Raw genomic sequence first — 12,309 nt, forward strand, 5'->3', positions numbered from 1 at the left:
GTCTAGCCCATCCTACTGCATTGAGGATGGGGGTTTGATTTGTGATCGCGGAGCTGTCCATAACTGTGTTTTCATTCTGCAGTTTGAGGTCAAACAAGAGGCGGATTCTTTTGCCATCTGCTTTGACTTGAACAAACATAGGAGTGGCACTTGGGGCTTCTTCTTGGTAGATGACTCCTCTTCCTTGTTGTTGGTTGAGCCAGTCACATAGTGGGCTTTTGTATGCGTCAGGGATAGAGTAGGTGGGTTGGTTCTCAAGATTAGAGGGGTCTCGGAGGTGGATGTGGTGGTTCACCTCTCTTATAGGCTGTAGTTCTTGGAGTATCTGATTAGGAAAAATATCAGAGTATTTATCGAAAAGACGTTGTGCAGTTGCCTCACAGACTGCGGCACAGTATTCTCCGCTTGTTGGTTTGCATGAGACTCTGACATTCTGATCTGTGAAATCGATGGTTGCTTTCCAACACCTGATTATAGCTTTGTGGCGGTTCAGGAATGGCATTCCAATCAGGGCATGGTATTTGGCTAGATTTCCAACTAGCATTTCCCGGGGCGGTAGGATGGCAGAACCAAGTTGGATAGTTGTACTACAAGATTTCTGGCTTGTTGATCGTGACCCTTTTACTGTCATATTGACTTGTATGGGTTGGTTAAGGTCTCAGGTCAGGAGTCCATGGACAGAGACAAAGGCATTGCTGATCATGTCTCTTCCAATTGCACCAGTGTCAATTAGGGCTCGCGCCTTCTTGCCTTTGATCAGAATGGTACCTGCCAGGGCGGTGTATGCTTTAAATGTAGCCGGAGGTCGGACACTGCTGCACTGCATATCGATTTACCCGATATGGATTTCCTCCTATTCGCTGGGTTGGGCATCTTCACTATGGCTCTCAATATTATTGGCCGAGGCTTCTTGTTTATTCGCCTTTCCTTCCCCTTTCTTCGTAGAGCAGTTCTTTGCTATGTCTCCTGTTTTTCTGCATTCAAAACATTCTCCTTTCTGTCTTCTCGATTCTTTGGAGGGTTTGGTTTTCTTCTTGAAAACTTGAGGGGTATCATCTTTAGAGTTCCTGGAGTGTTTGTTTCATGCTTGGCTATTCCTGCTGGAGGATGTCTGTGTCTTGTATACCCTGGCTTCATGGAGGATGGCGTCCTTTCATTCTGCTCTTGTAACAAGTATTGCAATATTGTTGCCGTCTTCCTCGAGTGGTTATACATCTCGTCGGAGGGTAGGGTGCATAGTATTGTAGAATCGTCGCCTAAGGATGTAGCTGGAAATGCTTTCTTTCTTTCTTCAGTCCTTATACATCAATAGATCCAGAGCCACATCTGTGATTCTCTTGACATGCATTCCATTAACTTGGTGGAGCTGGTTGAATTTGTTGTATAGAAGGTCATTGGTGATAGAAGATTGGAATCCGCCTTTCAGGTTATCGAGAATTGTTGATCTCCTCAATCTTACATTTCTGCCATAATCCTTATAGCATTCGTGGTATGCGTCAGTTACCTTTCCTTCACAGAATGATTTAACATATACTCTGGTTTTAGGATCTTCCACATCTTTCCCTTGTAGGAGACGATAGTGTGTAAGTTCTGTCACTCATTGGTCAAATGCTGCGCGTTTGAGGTCTTTTCCTTCTCTTGTAAACATTGATGTGAGGTCAAGTTTAAGCTTAGGAGGCTCAAACGCTGTAGGAACTTCCTTTTCTTCAGGCTGAGCCCGATATATCCCTCCTCCAGATGGCCCTCCTCCTGTACTAGCCATGTCTGATTTGCTACTGGATTCGGGGTTGATTGGAGGTTCAAAGGAAGGCTTTTTGACTGGAGTAGAAGGGAACTCTCCTGGAGGTTGTGTGTCTTCCATGTTGGTAGGTTCTCCGGGCTCCTTAGCAAAGCGCTGGGATTGTTTCTTTGTTGTAAGGTCTTGTCGTGGGATTTGCTTCCTACTCCTAGGCGTCAATCACTCTATAGTCACATTGAGGCAAAGCCGAATATGCCGTGATTCTGCCACTTCTCTCCGCTATTGTTCTGAGGTGGATATCAATAGGTTGATCAGGCCTAAATCCATGAACAGGTTCTTAACCACTTGCAGAGGTTAAAAAAATGTAACGTGTTCGCAAGGTGCTAATCACGTTATCGGTAATAGATACAATAGTTAGCAGGTGGCCTGCTCTTCCAGAGAGGAGGTGAGAGCTGAGAACTAAAGGAGGCTTTGATGGTGTACTGAAGAACAAAGAAGTAACAGTTCAACCAAGTATATTGAAATACTGTCTGTCAAAGTCTGCCTTTTCTGTCATAGAAACAGGTGGTCTTTAAATACAAAAATCTGTTCATGTCTAGCATGAACGAAACTAATCAAAGGTATCAATCGATACACTTTGGTAAAACTAATTAAGTATCAAACGATACTTAAAACAAACCAAGTATCAAAGCAATACTTGAAACAAAACATAAAACAAAACCCATAACTGAGTACCCATACCGGTTACATCCATGCTAGATTTGAGACAAAGTAACATGTACCGTGATTCTTCCGCTTCTCTCCTCTAGCCTTCTAAGGTGGCTATCAATAGGTTGATCAGGCCTAAATCCTGGGACTGATTCTTAACCACTTACTGTGGTTAAAAAAATATAACGTGTACTCAAGGTAGTAGTCACATTTTTAGTAAAATGTAAGATAGATGGCAGGTGGCCTGCTCTACCAGAGAGGTGGTGAGAGTTGGAAACTAAAGAAGGGTTTGAGGGTGCACGGAGGAAGAAAGAGGTAACTGTTCAACCAAGTATATTGAAATACTCTCTGTCGAAGTCTGCCTCTTCCATCATAGAAACAGGCGGTCTTTAAATACACAAAGATGTTTATGTCTAGTATGAATGTAACTAATCAAGGAGATCAAGCGATACCCTTTCATAAAACCATTCAATTGTGAAAACAATACTTAAAACGAAACATACAAGATAACAACGTATTAAACGATACTTAAAACAAACCAAGTATCAAAACGATACTTAAAACAAAACATAAAATACAACCAATCACCAAGTACCCATACCAGTTACATTTATTACCAATTGTAAAAGCAGCAAGAAATTAGAACTGCGATGGCGAGGACCATACAGGATCTTATCCTTTGATAAGCATACAGAAAGCTATACTGTCTAAATAAGTAGATGTATGTATTGCTGCAATACTGCTATTCCAGGCCTCCACTGTCCAATGCTTCCCCACTAATAACGACTCTCAGTTTCCTGGAAGCGCCCATACTCGATCTGAACCCATCATCATCAATAAAAAAGATGAATAGGAGGTTGAAGAAATCGGGGACCACTATCTTTAGCATGGCAACAATCAGTTCCAGGTTATACAGAAAGGATATGAAACAGGCGAAAACAGCTGGAAAGTACTGGATGGACTGGAGCATGCAATTTACATGGCAACCAGGTGGGAGAAAGCCAATATGCCAAATATTCTCCTGCCACCAACGATCAATGATATCATGTTGTCCTGAACACTGACAATGCTGGATGCTGAGTAATAGCAACTTGAACTAGAAGTCAGAGATAGATTTCGGGCACCATCTTTGTGTCAGAATTCGATACAGCGATCAGGAAAACCAGGCAATGGTGCAAGCCCTCGATAACGTCATCTAATTACTATTCACCATATGAATACGGTAATGATGTTATCATTGTAGAACTCAATGAGAGTCTATGATAATCGCTTGTTGGACAGTTGTTAAACTGTGATGTTATCCAACCTGGAGACTACTTCGCTATCCTCTATATAGACTACTGCTCTGATTGCAATACCACTATGAGTCATACACATCATGAATCTGGTATTCGTGAGTACTGTGACCCATATTTCCTTGAGTCATAATGTTTTCTTAGGATTTCTACTTGTTCCTGATGTATCACTAATGATGAAGAGCTTATAATGGAAACTGAAGCCTTTAGTTTCTCAGACTCCACTTTTGACGATTATTAGGTTTTGTTTGTTCAAACAGTTGTTTTGTTTTGGGGAATGTAACCAGTATGGGTACTAGGGTATTAGTTTGTTTTAAGTATCGTTTGATACTTAGTTTTATTTTATGTTTTGTTTTAAGTATTGCATTGATATTTGTTTTGTTTTAAGTATCATATAATACTTGGTTTGTTTTATATTTTGTTTTAAGTATCATTTTGATACTTAATTTGTTTTACCAAACTGTATTATTTGATATTTTCGAGTAGTTTTATTCATGCTAGACATGAAAGGATTTGTGTATTTAAAGACCCCCTGATTCTATAATAGAAAAGGCAAACTTCGACTGACAGTATTTCAATATACTTGGTTGAACAGTTACTCATTGTTTTCTCAGTACACCTTCAAAGTCTCCTTTAGATACAGCTCTCTCCTTCGCTCTAATAGAGCAGACCACCTGTTAAACTATCGTATATTTACCTGAAATGTGATTAGCACTTTGCAAACACTGTACATTTTTCATCTATTTTCTTGAATAAAATCTTACAGGATCTAATAACAAGGGCAAGGTATGCGAAAGATTCATGATTTCCAATGAGTTCTTTGATCTTTGGGCTCAGCACATAGTTCTTCAGCTGTAGGGTAACATTTCTGTTGATCCCATTATGCATATTTCTCTTCAAGAATTCCTCTAGCTTGGGAAATTTGAGCCCCAAGGTCCCGTCCACACCCAGCTTGCCTAGAGCTTTAGCCATATCATTGTAACTGGCAGGGTCTCCAAGATCTAGAAAGTCAATTCCAATTGTCTTCTACTCTGTAACATAGAGTGGCTAAGTAATGTTATGACAAGATCAACCATACTGGGGCGTCTGGCCAGCTATAAACCACAATGCTTTATTATAAATGAGGAGACAGATGAGATGAAAATGGTGCTCTACATACCTTAGTAACCTCAAACGCTAGCTGTGGATCTAAACCTGGGTTCTCAAGAACAGCTACATGGAAGCTGTCCCCGTGCTGCAACTCTGTCATCGCATATCCGGCGGGTTTGATATCACAGGACACCATCAGTTTCCGATAGCCACTTATGGAGACCATGATATTGACATCTAATGCAAAGGACCTGACCGCAGCCTACAGAGAACCCAGCAAGCCAAAGCGGTGGAGAATAGCAGTACCGAAACATGCTCCAGCGATGTGGTTTATGATAGTGAGAAATTTGGCAGGATTCTCCTTGTTAAAGGTAAATGATCCAAAGTAGAGAAGCAGGGTATGCCATACAACCTCATCACCTCTGAGAGCCCTACTCTGGACATTCACAAGGCTGAATCTTTCAGCCAAAGTAGAATATGTGATGAGAGGATATGACGTTACCTGATCCGATGAGGGTGTGAGGGCACTCCGAATAAAAGCGACTGTACTTGGTAAAGATGCAAAGATCCCTAAGAAATGGGTAGATACTGTGGAGTTTGGAGGGTTTTCGACGTGGAAATTCTTTCCTGTCAAAACTGCCTATCACAAGCGCAGTAAGCTTCTGGAAAAGCAGTGGCAGAAAACCAATTTCAGGGAAGGTATCTAGCAACTTGCCTGAAGATAGTCTAAGCTTGTATCTGTATTGCATAGTGACTCATACTCCCGGTCACTACAGACATATTACCCATTAGCTTATTTCATTATCCTGGCAAGATGATACTCGACATCAGCGCTAGATTTGCAAATTCTTTCCTTCGCCTCTCCAACATCCGCTCGCATCAACCCACAAAGTCCAGGCACCTCTTCCTCGAATAATATGTTCACGACAATGTTCAACCTACTGGGAATATTGGATACAGAGAGCGGAGAGATGCCAGTGGTAAATAATTTACGGATACCATAGGCATCCCAGGTCTATCAAATCTTTCACGGTAGCCCAGAAATCTTTAAGAAGTGTTGATGTATCAGATTCCGCCCAGCCATCGGGATTGTGGAGATCCATGTACTCATTGGAAAAGACATAGTACTGATGTGCCAGTATGTAAATCTTGTGGCAGTTAACAAAATACTAGCTCCACATGAATAGGACATATTCATGACTTACCCCTTTGACGTTTGTGAGAGGATGTTTTGTATCTCCTCCGTGCTTAATATCCTGTAGGTTAAAGTTGACAATCTTGACAAGATTTGCGAAACTGTATATTGCAGATCCCTGATTAATGATTTCAGATATTGGCTGGCCTGGTGGGCTTTGCAGGTAAAGATGGTAAGTCAGAAAGAATGCTCTCAGCTATTAAGGATATTAAAGCCTAATTCCTGAGCTGCCTTGTTTAAATCCTTTGTGTACCTCACGGCAGCGAAATAAAATTTCAAAATTAGGTATTAGCCCGTCATGACCTTATTCTCTCTCACATCCTCATTGACATCCAGATCATATTCTCCACAAAGTATGCCAACAGCACAGCTGTAAATAAGATTTGAAATAAGATCATTAAACCTTGAAGAGTTGATCATATTGAGCTCAGTGTGGTACACCATAAAAGTGCTCATGCATGCTTAGAGTAAGTGATTTCCCAAACCGACGGGGGTCGCAGGAAAAGTGCTTAACAAAGAGTAAATGGCAAGAGGGCCTAAAATCCTCTAATAGCATTACCCAAACCCTCATCCTGCTATAGAAAGAGCTAACATTATAATGTGTTCAACTCTACATGCACTATGCACAAGATAATATTATTAAATCATGATACATGTGCAAATGTAATGTTGGGTTGGAGAAACCCGTTGCCAATTGGACAAAGCACACCGGGGCCGGCATGGAAGAACTATTGGGTCCTTAGGGGATGGCGGAAAAAGGTATCGCCGGTGGCTGGGGCAGTGGGCGGCCATAGCTCCCAGCAGCGGGGTCCGTGTACTCCATAGCACTTATAGCACCTCCCTTCTTCCCCCGTTCCGCAGACCACCACGCTTCCTACAGACTACCGCGCTTCCTACAGCTACAGCTCGCGTTCTTTATCCTCTGCGAAACATCAGCAGAACCCATTCCCAATCCATCTTTACTACCTCCCACCAAGCACTACCCCCAACTAAGCACGGACAATGGCCCCTAGACTAGTCACAACACGTAGAGAGACCTCGACACCATCAAATCAAGCAGGAGCCAGTAGAGGTATACGGAAAAACACGTGTCACCGTCAACCACCAAACCGTTATGGCTCCCAACCGGAACCTTCAACCTCCAGGGCAGAAAGCAAGCGTACCTTGGCAGCTTCCAGCACTAGCTATGAGGGAGAGCCTAGCACCCCCCAATATAGCCACTCTCCTCCCAGCAACCAAGAAGTGGACACTCCTACCCTACCCTCACAGAAAGCCACTATGGCCGAAGCCAGAATACCAGTGTCAACAAGCCTATCTAACTCGTCCCCTTTATTGGTACCAACATCTAGTAACTCAATCAACCTCAACACCATGCAGGAACTTCTCCGCACCCACTAACAAGAGATAGTAGAAAGCGTTCTCCTCCAGCTTAACTTCCAGGACACCACTCGCATGACCAGCTCAGGCCACCCACATGTACTCCAACAAGCTGCTCTGAGAGCCCCGGCTCTACCACCAAACCCCACTCTTGTACGAATTGCAGAGCTCGAAGCACAACTCAAACAACTGAGAGGAGAAACTGATAGGGAGCAAACAACTCAGGTGGAACGGAGAGGTGTTAGTATGTATGACTCAAACCTACTCGCTGTCACAGAAGGTAGTGAGAGCGCATCCACCATCACGGACTCAGTAGAGGTGCTGTTCCCTGGCATTGAGAGAGGTACTCTTGTACAAATAATCGAAAACCAGTTCAAGCCAATGAATATCTACTGCCTACTCGCTAGTGAAAAGGAACGGGTAGAGGCCCAGCGGACTATAAGCATTGGGGGCATAGAGTTCAAGCAGGCAGAAAGCGATGGAAAGGAGAGCGAATGCCGGATGAGTGCCTTTTTCAAGGCACGGGCGGCCTACACAGGAATCCTTGTTCAGTTGGCTCCGCACGGCCTGTAGGGTGCACTTACCACTGCCCTGTCGATCTATACCATGAATCTCTATGACTTGTTAGAGAAATACACATGGGATGGGGCCAAAGGTTACCATTTCCAGTTCCACCAAAAAAGAGTCGCGAGCGGAAAGAATATATACCACCCAGCAGACTGGCGGCAACTTGACAGCGAGCTGGTTGCCTCAAAGTGCTTCGCTTATGCAGTCACCCGTCCAGCATGGCCACAAAGCCAAAAGATACTACCCTCAACCGGCGGCGAATATTCGAGCTCCCTATTCGCGACAAGCAAACTACCTCAGGGTACCTTCCGCCAACCAGCACCAGCTCCAATAGAGTTACCCCGCTCGAGTGCCGAATAAGCTACAATGGCCATGCTAGCGGGTCTACCCTTGCGGTTTCTAATGGCACAGGTGCCTTAGACCTTACCACGCAGGCATGCCGGAATTGGAACTTCCGGGAATGTCGTTCTGGGCTCTGCCGATACCAACACTGTTGTATTTCCTATGGTAGCAACCACTGAGCCCCTCTGTGCACTGCCGGGAATAGTGGGCCAGCATACCAATTCCGTAACAGCCCCCATGCCCGTTAGGCTCCCCAGCTTCTTCCTGAATAGCCCCTTACCCACACTCCGGACACATGCACTTTCTACCCCTATTCATATCAACTCCTAGCTTAGCACTAATCTCACTATTATATAAGAATATTCACCCACTTTCGGTCAGGAACCTGGCAAATCAGGACAGTTAATGCCCCCAAAACTGCACCAGAAACCACTACTGATCTGGCACGCCTAAATACATGAATCCATTACCCTTTGTTTACCAGCCATGACTTTGAAATGCCCACAGGATCTCTTAAACGATCCGGTTGGGAATGGCTTACTTTGGATTTCCCAGATCGCAGAGTCGTCGCTGCCCTTTTGGGTATATGTCAATATGGTGCGCGGGTCGGGTAAGAAAGCTTTCGTATAATTATCACAATACGTTCCAATCTACCCACAGCCAATAATGACTCAGCGCTTGTAACATCAGATATAGCATCCGAGATAGGAAAAGGCCGCCTCGCATTATATCGAAACTTGGCAAGCTTGCCTTATAACTACACAGCCTCCCCACTGGCATTAACGGAAATGTCGGACAGGAGCAAGGGCCGAATACATCACCTCTCCTATCCTCTAGGTAACCCCAGCGCTATCAACAACGGAATCCTGCTTGAATACGGGGCAATCTCCTACTCCTCGATTGAGGAGGCAATAGAGGTGATCCAGCTACTCAGCAGATCCAGTATCTTAGTCAAGCGTGACTTTGAGGCGGCATTTCGGGATATACATGTTTCTGCACTAGACTCACCACTTCTAGGTTTCCATTGGGAAGGAAGATACTACATAGATCGCTTCCTCCCCTTTGGACTACGCACAGCACCATACCTCTTTAATATTTTCACGGTGGTCTTTCACTGGATTCTCAAGAACGAAGTCCAGTATACGAACCTAAACGCAAAGATAGTTCATTATCTGGATAACTTTCTAATCATCCTGCCACAAACCGGAGATCTCGAGCAATGGAAAAAGGACTTCGCGAAACTCTGTAACGAAGTTGAACTTAGCATCAAAGAGTCCAAAAATGAGGAAGGGACTGTGGCAAGCTTCGGCGGGACAGAGCTTGATACAGCGGAAATGGTGATAAGGCTCCCGGAAAAGAAACTACTGAAAGCACATCAGATAATTAAACAGGCCATAGCCCAGAAATCTGTGTCACTACTCGGTCTTCAAAAGATTACCAATTATTTGAACTTCGTCTCGACGGTTGTTCCCCTGGGGCGCACTTTTCTCCGCTACTTGTACAATATGGAATCATATTTCCCGCCGGGCAGTCTTCACAGTAAGCGACGATTGTCCCGCGAAGCCCAGAAGGACCTGGCCTGGTGATCCCAGGTACTGCAATCCCCCCCAGAAAGATCAATTACCACTCGCACGAGAAATGTCATACTTGCATGGTCAGACGCAGCAAGTACCCAAGGGCTCGGGGCCTTTTACACTAGTGAAGGGGAAACAACACCACAGCCCGAGTCTGCTTTCACGATTAGTATTCCCAGTTACCTAGCAAAATCCAAGGAACATATTAACACGCAGGAAATGCGTGCGGTTGAACCAGTACTCTTATACTGGGGCCAATATTGGAAGGGCCAAAAATTTATCATTCATGTTGATAACAGAGTGGTAACTCATGCTATATCAAACCACTCCATACATGGGGCACCCATGCGAGTATTGAGAAGATGCCTGCATCTGGCAGCTGAATACGATTTAGAGTTGGAGGCAACATGGATCTTGACAAAGGATAATGATTTGGCGGATGCACTCTCACGGCTAGATCGCGATAGAATAGCTGACCTTGCCCCACAGTTAATATCCCCCTCTTCCAACCTCCAAAGACTTGGATTACTCACGTACAGCAATCGGGCCTCTCGGCAAGCGCTGCCTAGTACCTCTGGCATGGCCTTGCACCCTCAACCAGACACAACTACGATACTCCCAGATCGCGCTTCACAACCTTTTGTACTCTCGCAGGCTTCCGGTACCAGAATGGGGGATGTTTTCCCACTGAGGCTGCATGGTTAATTGAATGGCTGTACTCTTTGGCAGGTACCATCAAAGTGAAAACTATGAAGTTGTACCTCGCCGAGATAAAGTCATATCAACTAGATCTCAGAATCGAATGCAAAGCATTCTCCGACCCACGACCTGAGAGAATGATACAAGGGATCAAACGAGATCATAATGATCCAAAACGGCGGCAGAGAACCCCTTTAACCCGTGGGCACCTGCTCAAAATCCTGGCATACCTCACCCCAAACTGTTACGAAAATACAGTAATTCGAGCAGCTTTTACACTAGCATTTGCTGGATTCCTGCGCATAGGTAAGTTCACCTACACGGAAGCGGACAGAGAGTTGGGCCCAAGTTTTGAGAAATGGTACTTGACCAAGGGCAGTATCCGGATACACCAGAATGGCACCTATATGCAACTCAATCTCCCTGCTTCCAAAACCGACCCCTTCCGGAAGAGAATAGAACTCACAATCGCAGCATCGCACGACACCGGATGCTCTCTACAAGCAATGCGTGTATTTCTCGACATGGACAACCACCGTCCAGAACATGCACCACTATTCTGCCTTGGGAAGTTCACGCAGCAAGCATTCACCAGGGAATATGTAGCGGCAAAACTACAGGAGTTAGCTATCACCGCAGGCTTAGGACAGGGAAACTGGAACGGGCATAGCTTTCGGAGAGGGGCAGCAACATGGGCGGCAGAAGTCGGAATCTCAGAGAGCGAAATCCAAACACTAGGCAGATGGAGATCGGATGCATATAGGGCGTACATTGAGTTCTCACGCAAAGAACGGATATCACTGTCCAAGCGTTTCCAACGCAGACTCCCAAGTCGACAAGCCAGTTGAGCGCACCGATTAGCCTGCCTAGGACACGGGCAATGTTACACACCGAACGGTTGGCCAACACAGGCTTTCACACCTAGCCTGCCTTGGTCTGGGACATATCGGTGGTAACACTCTCCCATGGCAAGGGCAGCAGCAACGTCACCAACACCAGAGACTACAGAAGAGCTGAACTGATTTGAGAGTCTGAGCGGATAGGGGGATTTTATTTGGCATTGTTCTTGGGTTGTTTCTTATTTTCATTCCCTATGTTGTATTGTCCAAATACTATTAACCAGCTTTGGAAAATTGGGAAAAGTACGGATACTGATTGTGTGATACTCAAATACCTGTAGCCCGGTTGAAGCACCATCGAACAAAAGAAAGAGCCTTCTGGTAAACACTTTCCACATTGGTAGACTATCTGTGAAACCAACACTGCCATATGCCCAACCCCCAAGTGGCTGGGGGAAGGATGAGACAGCAGTGAATGCCATCTAAGATCAAAGATAGCCGACCATTATACAGTACAAGTAGATTTCCGAGAGATTTCTAAAGAGGGCCTGCAACCCCCTGAGACTTTTATTTTTTCTCTTCTTCTGAGCTTGACTGCACAGCAGCGTTCACCAGGGGCTGGGACGGCGTATCACACTGAAGGTTTCTCTCCAAAGAAGCAGATACCGGTATTGGGAATTCTCGACTTCAGTCGTATGCCAAGGGCGAATTAAACGGAGCGCCCCGGAAAAAAATACACTTTTTCCCCAGCAAGCTTTTCTCAACCTTAGGAAATCCACAACAAAAATATAATTTCAAGCAACACCGATCGGTGTTTTTCAGTATGCTAGTACATGTATTTTATACTTTGGTGATTGGATTAGTGGCAGATAGCGGATATAACGAG

The sequence above is a fragment of the Tuber melanosporum genome, assembly GCF_000151645.1.
Source record: "Tuber melanosporum whole genome shotgun sequence assembly, scaffold_84, strain Mel28".
NCBI lineage: Eukaryota > Fungi > Ascomycota > Pezizomycetes > Pezizales > Tuberaceae > Tuber > Tuber melanosporum.